The sequence below is a fragment of the Equus asinus genome, chromosome 4 (assembly GCF_041296235.1).
Source record: "Equus asinus isolate D_3611 breed Donkey chromosome 4, EquAss-T2T_v2, whole genome shotgun sequence".
Classification (NCBI taxonomy): domain Eukaryota; kingdom Metazoa; phylum Chordata; class Mammalia; order Perissodactyla; family Equidae; genus Equus; species Equus asinus.
The window spans coordinates 101,470,471-101,491,089 of record NC_091793.1 but is presented as its reverse complement, the minus strand read 5'-3'; the positions used below and the strand labels follow the sequence as shown (position 1 = coordinate 101,491,089).

General features: G+C 40.3%; 1 long non-coding RNA gene across 2 annotated transcripts in view; it reads left to right on the top strand.

Annotated features, from left to right (window-relative positions):
* The window catches only part of LOC123285010 (uncharacterized), a 38,989-nt gene that overhangs the window by 10,639 nt on the left and 7,731 nt on the right, over positions 1 to 20,619 (top strand). For both annotated transcript variants that reach the window (XR_011502832.1, XR_011502831.1), the window contains exon 4: positions 20,394 to 20,479. This is a non-coding gene — a long non-coding RNA (uncharacterized lncRNA). The remainder of the gene's footprint in view (positions 1 to 20,393; positions 20,480 to 20,619) is intronic.

Here is a 20,619-nt window from a genome sequence, read left to right as displayed (position 1 = left end):
GGATGCTTCAGCTGCTCCCTTTGCTGCCTTGCTGTCAATTTGATAAACAGACAGGCTTCCTTCCGAGCAGGGCTGGTGTGGCTCCAGGTTGCAGCCCTGCCCACTTCAGCCGTCTGCAGACCGTTGTTCCAGCCTCCTGTGAGCTCACAGAGCCCATTCTAAGTGCACCAGGGCATTCCAAAAGATGCTAGGGCTGACAGCATCACACCAGTACAAGGAGAAAATAAAGTTTTGTTCTGTTTTGTTAAATGTCTCTGCCAGACTCTACAGAGACATACTGCCAGAAGAACAAAAGGAAAGTTAGTTCTGTCCGTTGTACAGAGCTATTTTGAAAATTTACTGCCAGCACTTTGCAACAGATACATTTGTATATTTTAACTTTTCCTTCAAGCAGTTTTTCTTGCACAATGATGATTCCTTCATGTGTTGGATTTTTAAAAGGGAGAAAAGAGTAAGATAGTTTATTAAATGAGCACAGCTTTTAATGGTAAAGAAAGTGAAATAGGACATGCTAGATCACAAAGACTAAAGAAAGCTTAGCCAGAGAAAACCAGTCCTGTCTAAGCTTTTCTGCAGAATTCATAGGATTAGTGTTTGGGAACAGACTCACTGTGGATTGATGATGTTGTACCAGGTGCTTCTCTCATGTGCATGCTCTTTTGTATTCTACTTTAGCCAAATCTGTAACAGCAATATTACATTCATGGACTACCTCTTCCACAGTAACCATGTTCCCCTTCCCACTCCCATCCCAGTGTGTTCCTGGCGGAAGGGGAGGGTTTGGTCACCATTTTATGAAAGGGAAAACTGAGGCTCACGGAGAGCTAATCTCTGGATCTAGTTCTCACAGTTAACAGTGACTGCAGGGACTTATTCTAGTGCCTTATTACTTAAAGAAGTAAGTACGTAAAAAATAAGTAAGAAGTTGAGATCTTTTTCACTGTAAAAAACAGAAGGTTTCTCTATGAAAATTAAGCATATTGAAAAAGTTGGCAGATATAGCTTAAGCTAGGTGGAGGAAGCACAGATTTTTTTTCTATCATTATTATCTTTAAAGCTATACCTATATGCCATATGTTGTACACACTCTTTTGTATGTATGTGTGTTTCATGATGATAATTAGAAATAACAGGTGCTGAAGATAACTAATTGGTTTTTAATGCCTGGCCCTGTGGTAGACATATTAAATATGTAATCTCATGTTTTTAATGTTAGACTTTTTTTATTTTAAGAATTATTCTTAACCATTATAAAAGTTAATAATACATCATCATTATAACTAGACTTACACATTTCACTGGTTTCAATATTTACCATGTTTTCCATTTCCTGGGTCCTTTTTGCAGTTTCTTCTGGGTAGAGATTTCCTCAAGTGATGTTTCTAGACCCTCTGTGTTGTTGTGGGACTTTCTGAAATCCTTACATATCTGAAATTGTCTGTCACACAAAGATAGTATGGCTATAAATCATAAAGTCACGTTCTTTCTGCTGAAGTCCTTTGCAAACACTACTGTTTTCTAGTTTTTAGGTTACAGATGAGAATTTCAATACCTGTCTGATTTTTTTTTTCCTTTCCAGGTGACCCATTATTGTTATTATCATCATTATTTTCTGCCTGGAAGCATGAAGGAGTTTATCTTTGGGTTTCAGAAATTTTACCAGGATCTTGTATTCTTCTAAATATTCTACCCTTACTCTAGGCTATTTCATTAGATATTCACAATAATATTTTTGGAGGTTGCCTTACATGAGTTCTTCCACAAAGCAGATCCTGAGACAATGGCTTGAGGTAGGTAGTTTATTTTGGGAAATTATCACAGGGAACAAGCCTGGGGTACTGGGAAGAGTGAAATGGGGAAGGAGGGAAAGCCAATCTAAGGGGGCATTTTTGAGTTGGTTACCACCATGGGCAGCTACAGCCCACCTGGGATCCTTTTGAGGAACTATACAGGCTATGCCTCAACATTATCCACCTGAGATAGGAGTAAAGTATTTATCCACCAGCTTCCATGCCCTCATTGGCCAAAGGTTATTCTGGAGGGTGTCAACTCCCTTGCATTTCCTGGTTTGCACATTTATCCCCAGGGATTTGATCTCTCAGTCATTTTACCTATGTTAGGTTGTGTTTGCTGAATTTGCATGGAAGCATCAAGAGAAGCCCCAGTGAATATTGTGGGTTAGAGCTATATTCCTTCATGCCACCATTTTGTAGCAAATGCTTACATTTTTGATGGGAATCAGGGTCAGTTGCCCCACCAGTGTGGCAACTTTCTTTTGTTTGTTGGTCCATCATTTTGAGAAGCCCTAAATGACAAAATAGTAGTCATAGCTTTAAATTCTGTGAAAGTCTTACTGCCTTTCTGTGTTCTCTGGCAGAAGCCTCCCCCACCACCCTCCATCTTCCCCCCCAGTGCCAAGACTCAGGACTTCTAATCCAGCAGAGCCTAATGACATAGGGATGGGAAGCACATATTCTGAAAGTGGGTCACTAGGAGTGATGATGAGAAGGGCCAATCCTGCTTCCACCCATTGGTTTTCAGGCCCATGCATTCTAGTTACACTTCACCATATATTGGCTATAGATTCACTAAATGTACAGAGTGCTGGAGGACAGCACCCAACCTTGCTGGACGTGGTCCCCGAGCTGGCTCCTTATCTGGGCCTTTAACAGATGATTCCATCATGCTAATAGGCTGGCTTCTTCAAAGTGATGTGGTATTGGTGAGATCTGAGGATTCTCTAGTCAAGCACTCATTTCATTAACCTTCACTGTAAAATGTGTCCCTTGGTCTTAGGCAATTTTATGGATCCTATATTGGTAAATCACACACTATTCAAGCCCTCAGATGATGCTGGCTGAGACACCTTGGATATGAAAGACAAACTTATAATCAAAGTAGGTGTAAATTCTAACAAGGATATATTGCTGCCTTTCTAGGATGTTACCAACTTGTCACCAAGCAACTGGCCTTCTTGAGGGATGTTTATATATTGAGGTACCATATTGCATCTCTGCTGCTGTCAGCTTGGGAATTCAGCCGTGCAGTAGCTAGATGAGCTTTAGTGAGAGAGAGCCCATGCTGTTGAGCCTATGCATAGCCTCCATCCCTACCAAGGCTGCTTTCTTTATGACACTACTGTGCAAGCATTGGCGGGTGCTGAAGTCAGAAGCTGACTGACATCCACTGCACAAGTTATCTTACTCATCTGATTGTTCCGTGCCTCTCTGAACGCTCTACAGTGCTCTTCAGTGGGCATTTACACAAGATACAAATACCCTCACATGCTTTGGGCCCTCTGCCAAAGACTCATCCACAGACCTGTTTCTCAAACTTCCTTGTCCCCAAGCTCCTTTCAGGATCCCGAATAGAAAACCCCCCAGTTAGCCTAGAGGTCTGTGTATATCTGTGCTTTAGGCAGTTTTTGCCTGTGTATAAGCTATATAATCAAGTGTGTTGCTCAGAGTTATACTCACTGGAAAACTTCCCTTTTCCGCTACCCCTCAGGGCCACCTTTGAGCGGGGCTGTATTGTGGCAATCCATTTTCAGTTATCATAAATATTGAGCTAATCCATCTGTGAATCTGGCTCAAATATTTCCTTCTCCATGAGTTGATCATAGAGAAGCCTCCATGAAAGCATGGGTGTAAGTCGAAGGAAAGGCATCAGTGTAGCAGAGGCAAGTCACAAAGAAGTCAAGGCTGCCTGCTTATACTACCGACTTGTGCGTCTGGACCTGCTTGACCCAATCCTAAATGTACTCTTTATGTCATACAGTGGACTGCTTCTGTTCCTGGATGACCTTATGACTTTGTGGATCTCATAATCCCAACACATCACAGGCAGCTCCAGTTGCATAGTCACACTTGATGTCCTAGCCTCTACTAGGGCTAAAAGCATGCCAGGAGCTGTTTTCAAAATGGTAAATAGTTCTCTGCCTTTGGAGGTTTGATCTTGCTCCAGAACCAGGGGTCTGTGCTGTGACTTTCATATTGAGGTTTAATGGAGACTCTACACAGCATCCTAATCCATAAGGGTACCTCCAGAACCGTCGATCTTCTAGGTCATACTACCTGAGCATCAGGGAAGCTTGTACTGCAGTCTAGACTGCTACAGGATCCTCTTTTGTTCTGGGCAGCATATACCACACCTAAAAATGACAGCCTTCCAAGACAGTAATAAATGGTTCATGTATGTTACCATGTGTGGTGTGTGGTGATGCCAGTATCCGAATAAGCCTCCCAAGTGTCTCTTTCTTAGTGGCGGGAAGTGTGAGTGCAACAATTTGTCATTTATATTAAAGGAAATTTTCCCACATGTTCCAATGAATTGGATGCTTAAAAACATCACCCATGTGGTAGGTCCTTGACATTCTGAGGGTTTTATCATCTACTCTCTGGCATGTATGTATTTTACCAGGGCACCCTAAATACTTGCCCCTTCCTGCTCACCAGGTCCAATTACCATGACATCATCAGTGTTGTCAACTAGCAATCATGCTTGTTCTGTGGCATTCAAGACATTCAAGCTCTCTGTGGATTATATTATGACAGAGAGCAGGAGATTTAACTTGCTTCTGGGGCAAGACAGTCCATGTATACTACTGGATACAATGTATACGATGATAGCAGACTGATTTTGATCCTTATTATTTATGGGGATTGAGAAAAATACATTTGTCTGCTCAAAAGCTGCCTATTAAGTGCCAGAAGCTGTGATAATCTCCTCTAGTAAAATACTACATCTGGCAGAGCAATTGCGATTGTGGCTACCAGTTGGTTATGTTTACTGTGGTCCATTATCATTCACCGTGATCCCTCTAGTTTTTGCAGGGGCCAAATAAGTGAATTGAATGGGGGTACACCTTCATCCTTCAAGTCTTTGATGGTGGTGCTAATTTCTACAATTCCTCCTGAGATGTGGTGCTGAAGTTTCAGGGACTTCCTCTTGTCTGTTGCAAACACAGAGGTTCTTACTCCACTGGCCAAGAAACTAATTCTAAGTGCACTAAGGGAATGGGAAAGTAACTGCACAGATGGTCTGTGGACCCCTTGGACTGCTATGAGTTGGACATGGCCCAGGATTCCATTCATTCCCTGGCTTACATAAGCCTTTCTCTAATGAAGGTTTACAATGGCATTTTGGATTCTTTGCTATCAAAATCAGCTCAGACCCTGTGTCTAACAGCCCTTGAATGGTCTGGGTGTTCTGCTCTCCCCACTTCACATTTATTCTGGTAAATAATTTCAGATACCTTTGAGGAAGGATTAGGAGATTTTTATTATATATATTTGTAGTGGCGTTGCGGGCTACTTCCTCAGGGGAACCTAACCTTATCATTAGTCAATGAGCTCTGGGTCTGACAATTGACTTAGATCTGGAAAATGGGTGAGTGATTGTGATTTTCCACTGTAGTGGCTGACGCCATTTTTTCTTGCCAGATTTCAACTTCTAGTTATGCATATTAAACAAAACTCTAGTTAGCCACTCATTCATCTTTTTCCTATGATCTATTAACAATTGTTACAGATCCCTGCGGGTCAAAGCACTCTGATTGTCACTCTGGCCTTGCTGCCCATGTCAATAATTATGTCCACCTTGTTTTTGTAAAGACGAAATAGACTCTCCTATTTTAGAACTCTATTTGCTACAGTAATACCCAGGAAACCAGTTCCAGTGTAGTACCTCCTACTGTCAACAGCCACAACCAAGCTTCTCCACAATGTTGGTGCTTCTCTTCACTGTGCATTCTTCATTGATTGGGTGGAAGAGTGTCTTTTGGATCCCCTCAGGGAACATAGTCAGGTGGTGGTTTTTTTGATTTAACATAATAAATCCATTACAACATTCCCACCTCCCTCAGCCTTCTTCCCTTCCCCAGTACTCTGCCAAGGTGGTTCTTTACCTGATTTACTTTGGTAAGGTCCAAGCTTCAAGGAACCACCCCAACAGTGTTTTAAGACCAGCTCTGTCCTTGCTAAGACATTGAACTCCACATCATGGGAGAGTGTTCCAATGTCAATAAATTCTCCCCTCTCCAGCCTTATGTTTTAACCTCATATAGAAGCCCCCTCAAGATCTACTGCTGCACTCATTTCCATGGTTTCTGTTTTGCAATTCTTTAGTTGCGCTGTTTCCTCCCTGAGCAGGAAGCATATATCCCCCACAGTGGTGCTGTGACCTAAACATTCCTATCATTATAGCTCTTACTCTACAGGGTAGGAACCGAGGGAGGGTTCTGCTGGCTGTTTAGTACATGCACTTATAAAGCAGAGGAATAACGTTTGGATGGGTCCAACCTGGAGCAGTGAAGGGGATGGAGTCTGAACATGACAGGGAGGAGCATACCTTATGAAATGTCTTCCTCAAGTGAGGTTTTTGAAGAATCTGTTGCTCAGGGTTTCTCAACAGTAGCACTATTGGCATTTGAACTGGATAATTCTTTGTTGTTGGAAGGTTATCCTGTGCATTGTAAGATGTTAACAGTGCCTCTGGCTTCTATCTACTAGATGCCAATAGCACCTCCCTCTTTCGGTTGTGATAACCAATTCTCCCTGGTGAGAACAACTTCTTGGGTGATAGGAACCAGGCTCCTACAGATGTCCCTGGGGTGATGGCAGAATTCCTCAGGGTGCAGCTGAGGTGAGGTGTCATTCAGGCTATTCCTGTGCATGTGTGGTGGCTGGAGCAAAAACTTGGGCTAAGAAGATGTGAGACAAGGCGTAAAATGTGTAGAGGTAGATAATATGCACTTGTTTCACAGAAGTGAACACTGAGGCTCAGAAGGTTAAACAACTTAAGCTGATGCATTTAATTTTGATGCACTGGGCATAAAGATGACTAAGACACACTTCCTTCCCTCAAGGAATTCTCAGTCCAGCAAACTGTGAAATATTATATCATAAATGATTGCATGTAAGCAATGATGAGGTTATACAATCAGCAAGTGACGAAACTAAAAAATTAAATGAGGCATATTCATTTTAGTATATAGATATGCCTCAGGATTTTATTATGTTTACTGCATGCTAGAATTTTTGCTGAATTATTTGCATACCTGGTATCATTTAACATTCACAGAGATCTAAGTAGACAGTCTCATCTCCATTTTTCAGATGATAAAGTGGCGCTTTCTTATACACCTTCATATGACCTAGACACATTATACTTAAAGACACACTGCTTTGTAGAGGAGGATGACCTTAGACTGATAAAATCAATGTGGACAAGCACAGAGAGCAGGCACAAGACAATGCAGCATGTGGCTAGACACAGCAGAACCCAGTGACCGTTTTTATTAGCTCCATCTTCATTCTCCAACAGTGTGGCTAATTAAAATGTGGGCTGGTACTGAGTAGCTCAACTCTTTTTAACAGTGGCTTGTGAAACTGTGCAAACTATCTAAAACGTATAACTAATGTGAGCGAAATAATGTTGTTACAAGGGAATTGATAACCAAGGATAATGGGAAGGGGAAGAAATAGCAAGTTGGAGCTAATTACCAGGGAAAGCCCCCTGATACTGAGAATGGTGAGCCAGGATAATGGTCTCCTGAGAGGAGTGGCAGAATCACCATCAGTTAGTACATTTAAAAATAGGCAATGCAGCACTAGAAACAGGACTATTGGGAATAATCTTGCATTAGGCAGGAAAGGAGGTAATTGACTAAGTGACCTAATATTAAGAGCTTTCTTTCTCATGAATTTCTAGAATTCTCAAAAAATAAAACTTTATAGGCTGTATACAGAAATGTGAGTACTAATGACTGGAGATGCCTAAATATAGCCCCAAATTATTCATAAATGGAAAATGAGAGCAGCCGTGTCCCAGATGGAGCATAATACAAGGGTCAGAGGAAATGCAGGAGATAGACAGGGAAAGGGGAAGCGATGTCAGGAGTCAGGTTTCTCCGACGCATGCAGACGGGGCTGTGCTCCAGTGTACTTGAGCTGTGAGAAGGCTGTATTAGTCAACTATCTAGACCTCTCCTTTCCTTTCCTCTCTCAGTCTTATTCTCCCATGATGTAAGACAGAGTTGACAGAGACCACCCTACAGTATCCACATCTTCCAAGTCACTGCTCTTCTTACCTTAAAACTGGTGAGTGTATGATTTTAAAGCACTGTTTCCCAACTCGTATGCCAAAGGTTGACTCCCAGCCAGAGGAGCCTTGCTAAAAATGCAGATTTTGGGATCCCACCGTAGATCCATGGAATCTGGATGTTTGGGGTGGACCCCACGAATCTGCATTTTTAAGGAAATTCCTTCAGTAAGTCTTATTCACACCAGTAAGTTGGGGAAACGCTGGGGAAGGGCACGCCGCCTAAACCAAAAGAAACCACAGGGAGGAAGGGCCTCCGAGTCTTCCCCTCTTTCCTCAGTGGCTTTCCCTCATTTTCCTTTACTCCCAACTGAATGGATCTCCTTTAAAGATCACTTTTGTACTTATAAGTATGTATATGCACATCTATAATTTATATTTTACCTACTTTCAAAAAGACTTTGATATAATTTTCTTCTATGTCGAATATGCTGTTTGTGATTTCTCTGCTTCATATTTGTGGTACTGTTTTAACCCTCGAGAGGGCAGGAATTAGGTCTTGACCGTCTTTCTATCCTTCACCATTTTGTGGTAAAGAATGGATATTTTTTTTGAATGCAACTAAGTAAAATCTGTAAAAAGTAATCAAAACAAGGGTTACAACAGAAACCCAGGGTGTGTCAGCTTTGCCAATGTGAGAAAGCATAGTCTGGAGGCTGAACACTGAGCTTGGGGTCAAGACCTGGCTTTTGTTTCCAGCTCTACCAATAATCGCATATGAAGACTTCAGCAAGTCCTGTGGCTTCGCAGTTTAATCTCCCTGTAAGCAGGGATAACCATCGCTTTCTTACTTCTCTCACAAAGCAGCCGAGAGCATAAGCATGAGAATATCACTATTTAATATCACTTTTCACTTAGGAAAGCTAAAAATGACACCAACATTATCAATATCATCATTCCCAAATCTACAAACTGTTGAACAGGAGTTCAGTCTGGGTTCCCCAGAGATAATTATTTTCCCTCACACCAGGTCATACCAGAAAAGATAAAACAATAAAAAACAAAGATTCCAGGAATTACATCTAGTTAAAATGTATATCAGTAGTCAGTCTTCTAACTCCCCAGATAATGCTAGATCTCAGGACAAGGAAAATAATTGGCATTGTTTAATTTTTGACTTGCTACCTAATGAACAGCTAAACCACTTTCATAGAAGGCAAAATTACAGTGCTGCTGCTGGTACGCAGCTACTGTATCTAAAGTTAATTGGATTTTCCATTATGATGAGGCTTGTTTTTCGGAATTTAATCTCTTAGTCTCTTCCGGTTGCTCTGAGTTGATGGTGAGAAAGGAGATATCTAGGGCCTGTGGAGGGAATCATGAGTTGGGGAGGAATCTCATTAGGTCAAAAAATCCTCAGGTATATTGAGGCATTACAATGTGCAAGCAGGAAGTAGGATCTGTGTAGAATATATATATCTTCTCAAAATGGAGTTTTTCAAGAAGGAAAACTGTCTACTTTTTATTGTAGTCTTTCTCAGTCTCTCTCCCTCTCTCTCTCTCTCTTTCTCCCCTAGACAGTAATGTGCTTTAGTTCCATTAGGATATTGGTGTTATCTGTGCAGACTGGAAGAAAATAGCAATACCAACTTTTTTTCTAGTCTGATGGATTGCTCTATAGATTACCTAATTTAGCATCAGTTTGTTCTCTCCGGTGTTTTGGAACATGAAAAGAGCTTTCAAAGTGAGAGAACCAACTTGAAAAAAGCTTCAGCACTGCTGATGCGCCAAAGACAATGGGGTTTTCTCAGTTGTGAAATGGCAACTCACACTGTCACCTTGAAAACAGCCATGAATAAAGGTGCAGCTGCATATGTGCCCAGCAACCTCAATGGCCCAGATAGTGGGTCCCTGGGGAGGCAAACAGCCAGACTGGTGCATTCAGGGCCCATGAAGGGGTTAGAACAGCCACTTGGCCCAGGCTTCTGCACAGGAAGGAACTTCAGTTTAGAGTTTGTCATTTTCTGTGAAAAAAGGCTATTCATCAAGTACTTTCTGGTTATGTGACCCTATCAACACTTATGTGCAATTATTTATTGTATAATAGTTCACAGTTTGCTGGACTGAGAATTCATCGAAGGGGAGTATTACGTCTTATTCAAATTTATGCTCTGTGCATCAACTTAAGTTGTTAATGTATCTATTCTTGTGTATTAAGAGCATTCATTTGATAGGGGTAAGCATTTAAAATATGCCATAATTTTGTTAACCCTGTTATGGTATTTCTTAATTTTTAAGTCACTAAGAGTCTAAAAATAAAAAGTGACCTAGGCCTCTCTAGACTTCTAAAGGCCCTGAACACGTATGGAGCCTGCAGAAGCAACTGACCTCAGTGAGGAGTGCTCCTCTACAGGTCCCTTGAAGATGTGGGAGGAAGCTGAGAACACAAACTAGGGGGATAGTTGGTGAGAGCCGTGGTTTAGCCAGATTTCAAAATCCTTTACGAGCATTTCCCCAAATAGCTGCCTTTTAATGTTCTAAAAACAAAAATATTGCCTCTGTCTTTGTCAACTTATGTTAAACTTATTCAAATATTTGTTCAAATGCTGTGTTGAAGAAAAAGTGCACGAACATTGCCGGGCACTTGGAAGACTTCAAACAATTAAATCACAAATTGATGAAACTGTGATCCTAATTGAAAGTGGGCTCCAGACTGAGAACTGCAGTTCAATCACAGTTCCCCTTTCATTGCAAAGCTTAGTCTGCCCATGAAATAGCCACAAACTTTATATATAGATAGTACTTTACAGTTTATAAACCATGCTCACATATATTATCTCAAGTAGCCCCAATAGAAGAACATTACATAATACCTAGAATGACATGACTGAGCTTTTTTTAAGGGGCAAAATTGTCTTAGCAATACATTTGGAGATCGATAATTTCATACTGCAGATGGAAATCTGAAGGTGGAAAACAGAACTCCAAATCTAGACTGATTTTACAGATTTTAAATACCGTTTATATGTACATATGTGACTCCAGTGAGTTCACACAATGGTTTGCCAAGGGCTGCCTGCATTCTTTCATTGCCACCTAGAAGTCAAACTCACTGCAAGGAAGGCAGGTGAGGTTCTACTCTCCCCACTCATCTCCTGGGTGGGTAGAGCAATGATGTGCCACACTATATGTCCTCTCCGCCCCACCACAGGGCCCACTGCCCCCGACAGTGGCAAATCCCTGCTCTCAATTTTTAGGGAAACCAAACGGTTTAAACTTCTCCGCATAGACAATACATTACTGGAAAAATGTCTATTGCTTCTTTACAGTCCAGTAAATTAAAAAATAACCCCTGTCCCTGTAGCATTGCATTTTTGGCTTCTCACTTCAGATTTGGAAAATGACAAGATCTCAAGAGTCTTCAAAAGTCTCAAAATAAGTACTTAGAGCATCAGCACCTTTGAAGAGCCTCCATCTTGTCTTCTGCACTTCTAGAGGCACATCCACCAGAAAAGACATAACGATTGCATTTTAACACACTGTTCCTTTTGGTCTCCAACAGGGAACTAAAATAAGGATATTAAGTCCCCTCCATGTGCTCAAAATTCGGAGAAGTAAATTCAAGATGGCAGCATTCATGAGCCTGCTCTCCTTCCTTAGGTACCCAGATGTTGAACCTGGGCTGCTTACATCCCTCTTTTATACACCTATTCCTTGAGTTTTTCTCACTCCTCTCTCCACCTGTGACCCTGCGGCCATGTCTTCTCCGTCTCATGTACCCTCTCTAGTCCTGGATTGCCTTTCTCAGCCTCAGTTCTACTTCTAGGTCATCAGGCACTCTGTCAAATCTTATTAAAATAGCACTTGAGAGGTTGGTCCCATGGTTAAATGGTTAAGTTTGTGTGCTCCGCTTTGGCAGGTTTTGCTGGTTCTGATCCTGGGCGCTGACATGGCACTGCTCATCAGGGCATGGTGAGGCGGCATCCCACATGCCACAACTAGAATACACAACTATGTACTGGGGGCTTTGGGGAGAAGAAGGAAAAATTAAAAATAAAAAAAAATAGTACTTGATAATTTAACTACTTCCAGAAATCCTTTCAACTAATCAAAGGGGAGAGGGTTATTTTGTTCACTTTTAAAAATACACCTCTACCACTGTTCCTGTCTACTTTGTTTTGGTGTAATGGAAATATTTGTGTATGGGCCTAATTTTTATTTTTTTCGTTAATAAAACTTTCTCTCAGTTATCACTGCTTTTCCCACATTCTCTTGGTCTACATGAAGTAAACATGTTTTTGCAGTTTTCCCAATGGAATCTTCGTCTTCCTGGTTAAATTTTCAACTTCTTATTCAAACTTCTAAATGACCACCATATCATGAACGGCAATGTGTGATGATTCATTATTAATATGCATCAAATATAATTCTCAATATGTATTTGTTAGCAACCTCCCATCTTGTACAAGCCTCATCTACAGTTTTGTCCATGCCTAAACCAATTTTAGCTAAAAGTAAGACGTGGTGACCAAAAGCAAGGTCCAAAACCAAAGCCTTCTCAAGAGTTTCCCTCTCAACACAACTCCACTTGGAAGAACAAGTATGGAGGACATACAAAAGTTGTTCTATAGCAAGAGCTCATGTGAACAAGCGAAAAATAGGTTGATAGAGGGCAGTTCTTTAAAAATACTTGGAAGGGGTAAAGGGGCAAATTTGAACGATGACAGATGGCAACCAGACTTTTGGTGGTGAACATGATGTAGGCCATACAAAAGTCAAAATATAACAATGAATACCTGAAACTTATATAATGTTATAAACTAATGTTGCCACAATGAAAAAATACTTTGGGTACAAGCTTAACTGTTGTGGCATAGATATTTTATTACCTCAGACTGCTAACATTTATTGAGTACCCTGGGATAAAGGTGAAAATGTAATAATTCCTGCCCCCAAGGATATCACATTATAGTGGAAAACAGTGACATTGGGAACAGATATTTAGAGCATTCTAAGGCATTTCAGAAAACTATTGTTCTTCCTATTTTGCATGGAAAGAAACTACCTAAATCTTAAAAAGATTAAAAAATTGTGCCAGGGTTACAAGACTAATACATGGCAGCAAGTGCGCCAGGATCCACATAGAAAGAAAGGAGATGAAGAGTTTTCAAAGTGCTTAAGAAGGAGAAATTAGTCACAGACTTCCTCTTATCTGCAGGAGCTCCTCCCAAGTTTCCGATAATATTTTTAACACATAAACTTGCATTTTATTCAGACAACTGGAAAATAATTTCCTGTTGACCAACTGAGTATTTTCCCTGAAAAGTTAGTACAAAAGGAATGTAACACAGTCCCTAATTATTAAGGTGGTGAGAAAATAGTAAATACTGGGTGTGTTGGTAGTAATGTGTGTGTGCACAATATTCCATTTATTCTGAACATATCTCCATCTTGTTCCTATATCATGTGTCTTATGAACTCAGACTCTTGGTCAGAACACATCCTGACAAGACAGTTAAACATAAACAAAGAGCTCTGTAACAAGTGCAACAAGAAGAGCATCATTTTTTTGTGAGCACACTTTGATACTCCGTGGAGAAATGCATTGCCCTCAGGTGAGGTTCTCTGTTTTCCTAGATGTCTCTAAACTGTAGTCTTATTTATAAAAAAAATAATATCTTGGTGTGTGTTTTAGAATTAGGCATTTAAGAATATCAACATGAAAGTGCTTAGATTTACTGCACTAAATTAAATAGGTTATTAACTCAGAATAGTATTTCTCTGCATTTCTTTTCCAGTTCAGCCCCTTGAGCACAGTTAGCATCCACCTAGCATTTATGAGTGATAATGCCTAGCAGCATATGGCAAAGATTTGAATGTGACAGCAAACAAACAAGAGTCGCACATCAGGCATACAGCATATATATTGTTTGCCTGCTGAAGTCATGTCTTGACCAGCCTATATATTTGGAAAAAATCACTGCACTCATTATCCTTGGTGTGCATCACCATTCATTCATTGACTTATTCATTAATTCAAATATTTATTGAGCTCTTACTATGTCCCAGATTCTCTTTTTGCCTAACCAACAGCAACTTTCTCCTTCTTCCATGGGGCGTAGTCCAAATTTAGTTGTAACATCTACTCTTGCCCCACATGGCTCAGCTAAAACTCAATTGGTTTAAACCAAACTTGACCTCATTTGTTTTGCAAAGTATTGATTTCATTAAGGGTATAAATCCAGCATTGGCCAATGGACATTGAGAAGAAATCTGTTGGAGGGCTTCTGGAAAAGATTTCTTTGCTCTTAGAGTTGCACAAGGAAGAAACTATATTTGATAGTTTTATGTGTCAACTTGGCTAGGCTATAGTACCCAGTTATTCAATAAGACACTAATCTAGGTGTTGCTATGAAGGTATTTTGTAGATGTGGCTACTACCTACCATCAGTTGACTTTAGGTAAAGGAAGTTATGTTTGATAATCTAGTTGGACTTTCAATCAGTTGAAAGGTCTTAAGAGCCAAGATGGTGTTTCCCTGAGGAAGAAGACACTCTGCCTCAAGCCTGCGGGATAAGCTCCTGTTGGGTTTCCAGCCTGCAGTGCTGTCTTATGGATTTCAGACTGTTCCGCTTCCACAACCGAACAAGCCAAACTATGATAAAATAGATAGATGGATGGATAGATGGATGGATAGATAGATAGATAGATAGATAGATATCCTTCTGATTCTGTTTCTCGGAGAACCCTGATTGATACACTGTCCTTTTTTCAGTCTAGAAATTCAGATGAGAGAGTAAAAACATGGGGAGAACCTGGGTCTTTGATAATGCGATTAAACTTCTGAGTTAAACAATCCTGGAGCCTCCCTTATTTGGGGCTCCTTGTGATCAGAGAAAATAAATACTTTTATTCTTTGAGCCATTTTTAGTTGGGGCTTCTGTTACTTAAAGCGGAAAGCAACCATCTAATACAGAAACCATTGGAAAACAATTAGTACCATATATACAATCATACTTAGTCAAACCTAGAGAGTTTAGGATGATGACATGCTGGTATTTGGGTTATTTTCTTTCAGATAACAAAGAACTTACTTTCTCTGGCTAGGAAGGTCAGAATAAATGAGTGCATTTGAGAGTCTAGAAACTAATTATTATCTCTCTATAGGACTGATATAAAAGCAGGAAAAGAGGTGCAGTAAAGAGATCTCCTATGGTGATAGGCTGTTTCATTCTGTGTAAGGAAATCTTGAAAACATTATCCATATTCATAAAATAATAAAACTGTCTCACTACTTTTGGAAATTATTGAATAACTACCTTGTTCTTTATTTTACACTTTTGACCTTATCAAGAAAGGATCATCTGCATGATTCCTTATTTTAATATCTCATACTGACTATTTTAGTTCTATTTCACACTCAGGATTACAGTTACAGTTAAATTACAAACGGCTGTGATTCCTGCCCCAAGAATCTGTGTAGGTGTGCACAAAATCCTTAATGTCTTCTGCAGGGAACAGGTGTTGCACAGGCAGTGTAGGCTGGAATGAAATAAATTCACTCAGGCTGAAGCTATGAAATGGACTTGGTAAGATGTGATGTTTTGAGTTACACATGTAGGAAAAGAGGTATATGACAGAAACCCTGAAAGACACAAAAAGGGAAGCCTACGTTTCCACTGTGGCATCATCCTCACAAGTTAACCATTTCTAAAAAATTTTAGTTACTTTGAATAACAACTGCACAGAAGTACAAAATGCTAAGTGGCAGCCCAAGAGGAATGGCAAACTGCAGTCTGCAGGGTTCTCTTTCCCAGGGACCAGCTCAGGATGCTTGAGGAACATTGCAACCTCACACAATCTTACAACTTGTTGACTTTTGTTGGGTTTGGTTTTAAATGGAAGTTTAACTTTCTCATTTAAAAAAAAAAGTTTTTTGTTTTTTTAGAAATGCATACTAGACTTTACAATAGACATTTAAACTGCACTCATTTTCCCTTTCCGTCCAGTGATAAAATGGTGGCCATTGGCACTTACTGAGCACTTAACATGTATTCAATGCGCTGGTACTGGGGATACAAAGATGGAGAAAACGCGATAATTTCTAGTGCAACAGCATTCTGTAAAAGAATTAAAAACTCTTCTCTGTGGAGTGATGTTCTGTATAATTTGCCTAACAAATGTATGAGGAAACATAACATTGTGTCCAGACTTTGTTTTCTGGGCTGATTTGGGTCCTACCAGAAGCAAAGGAAGGTCTTAGAGTCCCTTTGAACTATGCCAAGTGATGAGTCCTAGCAAAAATGCAAACTCCTGTGGCTCACACACGCAGTCTCCAGGACATATAAGTCACTTGGGAAGAGAGGATTGAATGCCTTCTTTCCTGATGGGTTAGTCTGAACTTACTCTAAGGTCTCCCCATGATAAAGCAAAAGAACTTGATTAAGCTCCTTTAAATAACTTAATAACTTATCAAGAAATTAACCTATCTATTTTTATCTTCTCAAAATGTGGTCCATCAACCATGTGCATGAGAATCTGTGGGATGCTCAGTAACACGGCAGTCCTGGGCACATAGGATGCTCATGGCTAACAAGCTCCCACAGGTGATTCTTATGTTTGATAAAGCAGATTAATAGAAAACCACTGATGTTGGGCCAGATGCCTTCTCCACCCAACTCACTGATCCCAGAGGCTAACCTAGATGGACTACACGAGCCAGGATCTCTCCCTCTCTGACTCCTAGTTGGCTCTGGTCAATGGACCCTAGAAGCTGACTGGAGGAAAGGAGGAGCGTGACGAAGATATTTATTTCCTGGGCTTTCTCTTCGCTATGTTGCCTACAGACAGCCTTCTGCAACCCCTAGGACTTTCACTTTTCCAGTTTCTACAGTGACTCATGCCTCTTGTCCCTTTGGGTGCAGATATGGTAACAGCTCCTCTGATGTTACCTGCCCTGGAGTACGACACTATTCCCTTCAGCCTGCCTGCACTTCGTAAACAGTCTCCTTGTAAATTAACTCTCCTCTAATTTAACGTGAGTGTGCCATTTGCTTTCTGTAGGAACCTTGACTGAAATACTTAGACATATTTAGTAATATTTTATAACTCATAATATTTTATGTTTTGCAGATTGCTTTTATATTTATTTTTTTATCTTTACAACAAAATATGATGTAAGGAAAGCAGATTTTTTTTAAAAAAAATCACTATTCTGTGATTAAGAGAACGGAGGCCAAGAGAAGTTAAATACTTGTTAAAGTTCACCCCGCTGGTGAATGTGGGAACCAGAGAGCACGTCTGGCTTAATGACTCTGAATTTAGAGCTCTTTGCACTACATAAAGCTGCTGGTCTCCTTCCTTCCCCTCCACGTGTCACATCACCTGATACCATTACCTGATACAACTGCAACTGAAATCACGTCTTTTGGGTAACAATGGACAACGAAAGAAAGAATGCAGCGTGATCCATGTATTCCTTTCAACTGAGGCTGGGATGCAGGCACCCAAGGACTGGGAGAGGAATATTCTCAGAGAAGATGAGCTTTTCAACAGTTGTGCATATGGTATATGCAGTTGGCTCTTACACAACCTAGTCTCTGAGGAGCTTTCCATCCAACAGCAACTTAAGCATCCCTTTCTTGAGCTCCCTCTGTACTCTAAGCCAGCATCTATCACAGCATCTCTACCACTTTCTCTATGTATCTAGCTCTTCCTTTAGATTGGCAGCTCCCTCATGGCAGTCTACTTTTTTCATTTACTACTCTATCTCCAACTTCTTGCCTAGTTCTGGGCACACAGTAAGTGCTCAACAAGTATCTGTTGACTGCATAAAAGAGCAACTATCTGTCTAGTGCATCCATATACCAGCACCATTACAAAATCTTGGAGTCACTTTCTCCTTTCCAGTCTTTCTTATTCTCTAACCCAGCCAGTTGTCAATTTTTGTTGATTCTACTTTTCGAATCTCTCTTAGATATATTTCTTCCTTCTCATTCTACTGCCACTGTCCTAGTTCAGGTTCTCAATGCTTTTTTCCTTGTAGTTGTTGTATTAGTTTCCTAAAATTCCTTCCCCTTGTTTTTGCTGGCACCAATGCCGGCTTAATCTTCTAGAGTCCAGCACACAGCATCTCACTCCTCATCACAGCTTTCAATGGCTTCAAAACAATAGTTTATACACTTTAGCATATCATTCCAATGCTGTGTGCCTGGCTTCATATTTCCTTGCCCAAGCATCCTTTTGTATACTCTAACTTCTAGCCAGCCCGAACTTTGTCCTGTTTCTCTTACCCCTGGTTTCCTCCTCACTCTGTGCCTTTGCTGGTACAGTTTTAACATCTGGAATACTTTCCTTTGTCTGGTATATCTGTCTGCAAGGCTATGCTAAGAAGCTACACCTTCCATGAATTCTTCCTATTCTGCTCTTGTTCATCTTTTTAAGAAGTAGTTTTTCCTGGATTTGAACTCTCATATCGTCTTACTGATATCATTTTAGTGGCATTTAATGCTTTCTGTGTATTGGAATTATTTCTGTTACCCCTCTACATCTTACCCATCTATAGATGGTAAGGTCCTCAAGTTCAGGATGCATATCTAAATTATTCTTGTATTGTTACATATGGTGCTTTGTACGTAGGACGGATCAATAAATATTCATTGAATTAATATGTGTAATTGTACAAGGGAAGCATGGACAAGAAATGGGGCATCAGGATCGATTAAAGGTTAGTAGATGAGGTGATGCTGAAGACACAGAAAGGAACCAGAGGGATATATCACTGTAGCAAAGACATAGAGGCAAAAGGAGGATGCCTGAGCCTCTGGACACCTAGAGATGGCTTGCTTGCCTGAGTAAGAGATGAGAATAAGAGACACTGGCCATCAGGGGAGAAGACCCTGAAATTCAAGGGGAGAAGTGACTTGGACCAATGGGTGATGGGCAGACAGTGAAGATGTTCTTTATGACAAAATGACAGAAATCTTGGCAATAGACGGAAGGACAGATAGTCAGGAAAGAAGTGAATGTAGAAATTAAAAATTACTATAATTAGGTCCTGAATAAAACTGAAAAGGATGTGACCACAAAAAATGGCTGGACTTGGGGACCAACAGTGAGTTGACATGTATAGATGTTGGTAGAATATGGAAAGAGAGGACCAGAGGCAGGCATAGTTATGTCTAAGTTAGATCATTAGGCTGACCTTGGGGAAAAGCCTTTGATACCCAAGAGGATTTTGGGCCATTAATATCAGAAATGTTTAGTAGCAGCACTGACTTGGGAGACGAGGTTGCCTCAGAACTGCAGAAGAGGTCAGAACAGATGTTCAGTTCTGTGAAAGGACTCTGAAAGCACTCACGGACTTCCCAGAAGCCTCTTCTTGCAGCTGTGACATGTATTAGATATCTGTTCCAAATGGGAAATACTGATACTCTAAGCAGTTTGTGTAGGTTATACCTACAGCTCTATCTGGGTCACAACAGAATTCCCTTCCTACTGCAATTGTATGCTCTATCTGATTCCAAATCTGAGAGTAATTCAACACGCAGAATGAGGCATTGGTAACTCCTGGATTCTTTTTAGGCTTTTAAATGCTTTACTGCACAAGTCTAATTGCTCAATTTCTCTGCCAGAATCTCATCACTGGTTAAATGAATTCAGTAGTATTCACTTCAAAGTGATCTTGTGAAGCTTAATTAATGAATGTCTTATTTATAAATCCTTACAAAGAATTGTTTTACTTCAAACCTTCAGGATGAAACCAAATTGAACTTGAGTCTTTTTGCGTCAATGGCTTTTCAAAGAAATAGACTCTTTTTCTCTCTGTGGAGAAATCAGCATAAACACTATCGGAATTTATCTAAACAAAAGAACGGGGCATTTTCATCATTCCACAATAAAATGGAAATTTTCTTGGAAAGGAGGTGCTTTTCTATTCACTGTTCAATTTCTACTTGATTTTGCCTTCTCCCACTGCCTGTCAATTATCTAGGACTAGGGAACATTTAGATTTAAGTGGTGAGTAGGGTTTATCCAGGGAGACAGAATCAGGGCAAAGTTGCATATTACATTCATCTTTAAATTTCTGCTCCCTTGGCTGTCTGTGGCCTGTAACTATAGCTACGTGGTCAAATATTGTTTTTTCATATCTACCTCCCTTGGGGTATGTGGGTAAATGCCAAAGAACAAAATAGCTGGAATAATAGTTTTGAGAAATCTCTCCATGTTTTAAAAACCCATTCGTTGTATGGAAGACATGACAAATCTATGTAGAAATCTTGTTTGGTGCCCATATAAAAATAACCCCACAGTTCTCTGTGGTATTTGGCCATCTCCTGTTTTTTTTGTTTCAGGATGAAACAAGGTTAAATAAATCACAAGCACCATTCTACTGGAGTCAAGGTTACAGCAAAGAAAGAAGGAGTTGGTGAAGATTGAGGTTAGTGGTTGTAGAAAACAGGGTGGTCAGCTCTAAAAATGGGAGCTTGGTTTTGACAAAACTGTGAAGCAGGTAAACACCGGCTTCAGTGTTCTCTCCTTTCCCCACAACTGCACTCCTCTCCTCTAGACATGGCTCTC